The sequence below is a fragment of the Triticum dicoccoides genome, chromosome 5B (genome assembly GCF_002162155.2).
Source record: "Triticum dicoccoides isolate Atlit2015 ecotype Zavitan chromosome 5B, WEW_v2.0, whole genome shotgun sequence".
In the NCBI taxonomy this organism is placed as follows: Eukaryota; Viridiplantae; Streptophyta; class Magnoliopsida; order Poales; family Poaceae; genus Triticum; species Triticum dicoccoides.
The window spans coordinates 708,662,246-708,668,757 of NC_041389.1; the positions used below are offsets into that span (position 1 = coordinate 708,662,246).

General features: G+C 46.7%; 1 pseudogene; it reads left to right on the top strand.

The window, feature by feature from the left end:
• Positions 1-3,887: 3,887 nt before the first annotated feature.
• On the top strand, positions 3,888-5,519 carry LOC119310667 (annotated as a pseudogene).
• Positions 5,520-6,512: the final 993 nt, after the last annotated feature.

Sequence of the window (6,512 nt, forward strand, 5' to 3'; positions counted from 1 at the left end):
TATATATATATATATAGGAAAATTGGATGATACTCCTAGGAGTACATACTCCCAGGTCGATCCACCTCCGAAGAGACCCATCGCTTCGAATAGCTGGCCGTACCTATCGGACTAGCCACGTTTTAAACCCAGCAAATAAAACTAGATGAGATAATTATTTGATAATTAAATTTGTTGGAACAGAATCCTTCTTTATAGGAATATCAAACGTCACCCTAGAAACGAATCTACATCGATCTAATATTCTCGCCACATAGACGGTTGCGTCTCTTGTGCCACCAGCGACCTATTTCCTGTAGTTTCGTCGCCGTCGACGGCGATTGTGTCTCATCCGCTATCCATGGTGCATGCATCAGCATGGAAGAAGACGACGCTCCTGTTCCTGTGCAGCAGGTCTCGGGTATTCAATGCTTTCCACCGGCCACTCCAGCCAAAATCGGCCAAAACTCAGATGGCCATGATGTCCTTGCGTACGTAACACAGCGGACGGCGGCGGCGCCGATCACAACGACGAGATGCATGGCATCGGTAGCAGCAACGAGACAACAACGACCACCATTTCTCGTCTAATTGCAGCTGCGATTGTCTCGTCGTCGTTCAGTGCGGGCGGCTACTCCGGTGTGCGTCCGCATTATACTCGGTCGGTGAGATCTCAATCTTAAATCGAAGAGTAACCTATTCTATACATACAACCATTAGAGCCACGTACTGTCTATCAAGCTAGATGCATCCGTTACTTGCATGCCTTCTATACTGGAGTAAATAACTTGTACTCTGTCCAATCATCGTGTAGATGACGCCGATTATGACGAAGCTTCAACTTATCTTGTACTCCTTCTATACTGGAGTACGAGAGCTGTGTTCCGCCAGCCGGTGTTCGTCTTCTCTGCAGACTACCTTTTCCTTCATGTTGCTGCTACACCGAAGTGATCTAACAATCCTCCAACGACGAACTTGCTGCGAATGATCGATCCATCATGGAGGACGCGTGCATACAGAAGAAGCTGTTTTTTTTTTTTTTCGAATAAGAAGCTAGAGTTAAATCGATGCTCTTTTCGTGATACACAAACACAAGTCAAATCTTGTTATTTTTTGGAGTGGACAAATACTACTATTTGAAATGAATTATATTCTGTAATATGTTTTAATTGGTCTTGTACTACTATGGTTTAAGTATATTTAGTAGTTAATTATACTCTTTTCTTGACATATATTGTTTTTTAGAGTAATATATACTCGGTCAAAAAAGTGGTATATTCTTCATGCAGAAAAAATGATATATACTCCTTTCAAGAAAAAAAATGTGGTACATACTGCATGCAAAAAAATGATATATACTCCTTCAGAAAAATTGTGGTATATACTCCACCACAAAAAAAGTGGTATATAGTCCATCGCAAAAAAAAAGTGGTCCAGAATTTATTGAAAAAGATGTTGCACATGGTCCATCCAAAAAACATGGTATATAGTCCGACATAAAAAAAGGTATATATATACTCCATCGTAAAAACAAATTGCAGTATATACTTCACTGAAAAAGGTGGCAACTTTATAAAAAAAGGTATATACTGGCCCACAAAAAATCGCTATCACAAAAATGTGGTATATACTATCGTATAAAAGTAGTATATATGAACTGCACAAATTAATACATGAAAGCTCACAAAGTTAAAATATACCTCACGTATAAAAATACAACATACCTGACGTGCGTGTACTACTTCCCATGAAGGTTATAGGAACGACACCCTGGCATAAAAGATCCCTTAATTCTAGGATCAAGCAACTAGGCGCCACACTCAAAGGAAAGTTGTTACATGTTTCGGCTTTTTCTGTGGATTAGTCGTTTTTTGTTGAGGGATATCCAAGTGAAAGGCTTCGTTAAGGGAAAAAAATTCTATGCATACCGGCTGTAAACTGCTCTCCCTGCGTACCTTGTGTGAGATGACGCCACGTGGTCCACCTCGCCATCCGACGATCCGCTCCCGTGCGCAGGCTTCCTCGGCTCGAGCACCCCTTCTCGGCTCCTGCAAAACAAGCCCGCAACCTCTCAAACTTCGGCTCGGCTGGACTGGGCACACAATCCCTTACCCCATCTGCACTAGAGTCAGATTCAGGCGCCGCCGCTGCATCCCTTGGCGTAGTCGCCGCCGCCACCCCAGTCGTCTCCGTCGTACGCCACCGGCTGATCATTTGCTTCCACCATCGTCTGCTTCGTCCCCCGCCCGCCCTCGTCCTACACTTGATAGAGGGAGTGCGGCCGGCAGCCAGACGACGCAGGTACGTCTCCGATTCCCTTTCTCTTCTGCTCGCCGCTGCTCCCCTTGTCTCATGTTGATTGATTTTTGTTTCTAATGTCAATCTATTTCACCCCGCGAAAAAAAATGTCAATCTATTTCGTTCTAGCGGAAGTGGTCAGCAATAACATTTAATTAATCACTGTTTAGTACGTAGCTGTCTGGAATCGTTGGTGTGAGCAGAACCACCTTGATGATGTGTGGCAACGCAAAGATTAATATTGTCTCACCCTGGACAAAGTTTCTTCCACGTTTGTCACTTGTGAAGCTGCGATGTCATGGATAGCACATCTGTATACTTCACTGTCTTAACCGAACAAACTTACTAATTCATTTTTTGCAGAAAAATTGGGAACCAATTCAGCATTGGAGAAAAGGAGACTGACAGGAAACCGGAGATGATGCAATCTTTTCTGATTGCTTCTTGTTCGATAATGGTTTTGTCTAATTCACGGGGTGTGGGCTATGGTTTGATAATCCAAGTTCACTTGGGATCTATACAAGCAGCCAGAAGGGCAAATGGAAATAGCATCAGATTGCTTGTCGCTGATCAACAAGATGAAGAGCACAGAGCAAGACCGATCCCATACTAGCTAGCATCACTACTGATGATATCATATGTAAAACCGTGAAATTTTTCTGTAGCTATCGTCATATAAATATGTCTTGTACTGAAGGAGCTCATGTTTTGGCAAAATGAACCAAACTGATGTAGCTTCCTGCTTGTATAATGAGTACCCTGAGATTGTGAGGACCAATTCATGTAAACAATGGAATTTGGAATATCTATCTGACTTCTTGCCAAAAATCTGCATGTGTTATCTGATGTCGCCATAAATCTGCGGTTAACTATTTTATTGTTTCTCTGGTTTCTCTGATTTGCTATTCAACAGTAGCAAAGATGCTACCTCTTTTTGTGTAGGCCTAAACTTCATATGAAGTCAGGCTAATTTTTTATTACGAAATCTGAGAACTTTTTGAGCACAGGCAATTTGGAAAATACTTATATTGCAAATGAATCAGCAAATCCCAAAAATTTGATACTTTACAACAGTTTTGCCTTTGAATAGCTACAACTTTATAGTTGACGATTTTTGCAGGGAAAAATATATAGCTCATGAAAACCTTTGCAACAGGGAGGCTACTCAACCTTCTGCGCGCAGTATGTTCAATAGCACTGAATTCCTTGTAGAAACCTTTGTCTTCCTTGGAGGCGACGTTGTCAGATTCCGCCATGGCCACTCCCAACCTTCTCCCCGGTAGTGCTGCTTCAGATTGCGGCAGAATGGCCCGTGTCGGCCGCGGCTGTCGCTCCGGCCCGAACTGATCATGGGATGGAGATGGAGAGGACGCGTTTCGGACGCCCGGCCGAGATGTTTACCGTTCCGTCCGCTGCAGTAAGCGTTGAGCCGGCGAACTGGCCGTTAGTCCCGTGGCCTAGATGACAATATTCTGGTTGCTCGGCCATGAGAAATTCAGGATAGAATGGCCACTTCCCTGGCTGCATCGAGGAAGCAGAAGCTAGCAATCTTCATGCATATGTTAGGAATCAATCCATGCGTAGCTGACGGGAGCCGGAATCGTACGTACATGGCAAGTTTTGGAGCCGAACGCAAGGGCTGCCGAGCCGAGAAACAACGAACCGAGCATCTGAGCAGTGAATCGTCGGATGGCGAGGTGGACCACGTGGCGTCATCTAATGCAGGGTATGCACGGGGGGAGATTTACAGCCCGTACGCACGGAATTTTTTTCCTCGTTAAGGGATGGGAGTATGTACTCCTGAAGTATATATATGTGTGTGTGTGTGTGTCCACGTGGCTCAAGCAAGAGAATGATTCCACCAAATCCCTCTATCTCTTATAACAGTAGAACTGTCCGTGGCCTTCAGTGCTGCTGCGATGGAGCATCACCGGGTGGCGTGGTGCAGCAATGGAGCAACGTCGGGGTCGCCGGTGCTCTGACGGAGTATTACCGAGCGACGCGAGCTGCAATGGAGCAACGTCGGTGCAGCGACGGAGCATCATGGGGCGTGCTGCACTAATCCATTTTATGTACGGATTGCTGTACAAATCCATTTCATGTACGGATTGCTTAGGACACGTACGTATGACCGGTCAAGGAAACTGAATCCCGGGCGGGCTCGCTGTCGATCCATCTATATAAGCTAGGTACGTACCCAGGCAAGGCAAGCAGCTAGCGAGTTCAGGGTTACACGTACATACCTAGCTACTTGATCCATCTCGTACTGTACGTGCGTAGCTAGCTCTGCGATGGCCGCCGGCAAGCTGGATCCTCCCGCCGGCTACGCCTTCGACCCAGCCGAGCACGAGCTGATCACCAAGTTCCTCCGCCCACGGGTCGCCGCCGGACCGGACGCCTTCTTCGCCAGCCGCCTCATCCACGAGTTCGACGCCTACTCCGCTGCCCCGGGCGACCTCGTCGAGATGTATCAACACGCGCAAGGAACGGACAAGGGCGACGGGAAAGGGGGCGTCTGGTACTTCTTCACCCCTGCCCGTCGTCACCAGACCAACAAAGGCGGCCGCGGTGGCGGGAGGCGGCAGCGCGCCGTGGCCGACGCGGGCGAGGGTTACTACTGGCACTCGGAGAAGGGCGGGATCCCCGTGCTAGACAACCAAGGTAAACTCGTAGGCCATAGACGAAACCTCAGCTACGTCAAGAAGTTGCCGGGAGAGAAAGAGAGGATCAGGATCGGCTGGTGCATGAACGAGTATAGCGATGACAAGCAAGACGACCTGGTGCTCTGCAAGGTCTGCGTGTCTCGTCACAGGAGCGAGACCACATACGGCGAGGTAATCAATGCTCCCGGTTCCAGGAAAAGGAAGGCCGCCGACGTCCAGCACCCGGATGCTCCACGTCCCCAAACCCCACGCCGCCAGGAACCGCCGATCGTCCAACAACCCGGGATGCTTCACGAGTATGGGCGCTGGTTCATGTCCGACGAAGGCGAGACGTTGTTGCCGCCCGGAACCGGAGTAGTGGACGACGGCAGCGTGGATCCAGGCGGGTTCTTCACCGCCGACATGCTTCAAGATTTTCCCGAGCTCCATGACGCTGTGGTGGCGCAGGGGTTCTTGCCCGGCAAACTCGACGGCGAAGTCCAAGAAGGCACTGGCGCTGCAGAGGATGAAGACGACGCCTTCCGGTGCACGTTAGATGAGCTGCTCGACTTCTGCGACAACACGACTGTACTAGTCTAGGAGAGTGGATCCTTTCACCACGTGAGGGCCGAGTGCGTGATGAAGAACTCCGAAACCTGCATCCAGTAGATGATCCAAGAGATGATGATGTACTAGTCTTGCTTAGCTTTGATGTATGTCATTGTCATGGCACACAAACACATGGTGTCTTGCTAATTGTATTGTGATGATGAACAAGCAATTAATCCGTGTGCGGCAACCTAATTGATTAATTTCTCCGTTTTTCTCTCCATATATTCGTTTTGGAGTACGTACGTGATGGTTATAAGTGTTTCAGTTTCTCTGTTCATCTGATGGCCCATGCATATATGTCCATGTTAAAAATTACCTTGATCAGAACTTTTCTACAATAGATAATCTTAACTATCGATGGTTTTCGGTATGGGTGGTGCTTTGTATCAGCTATAACAAGCGATACGGTCACTACCTTTCCTAGCTACGCACATATCTCCGCTAGCACCTCATGAGTCATGACCCTCGTGTAATGCTCACCATTCACCCGCAATGCCTCCACTGTGGGTCACCGTTGTTGACGCAATATGTTTATTTATGATTTTTGCAGTGCTTTTCCTGCTTTATTTGTTCTTTTTACTCATTTTTACTTGGTTTTTTTCTTTTTCTCCTCCTGTGTTTATTATATATATAACAAAACTATTCTGAGTCATATTATCATTTTGCACATTTGGAAAAAAAAAATTGTTCAGGTAAAAAACGAAGTGCCCACTAATTAAAAATAGATCAGGTAAAAAACGGAGGCCAACTGAAGATCGGGGCGATGGATGGTGGATTGCTTCGCTTCCTTTCCTCTGTTGGGCATCTGTAATATTTTCGGTCTGGTTATGTGGCTTTGCTGCCGTTAAGCTTAAACTGTTATTTTGATCTTAGGATACTTTCCTGTGAGAGGTTGATGCTTTGTAGTAGTCAGGTCATTTTCGTTTTCAAAAGACTCTGTATTCCTATGACTGGCTGTGGTCTGCTTCATTCTATAAAATG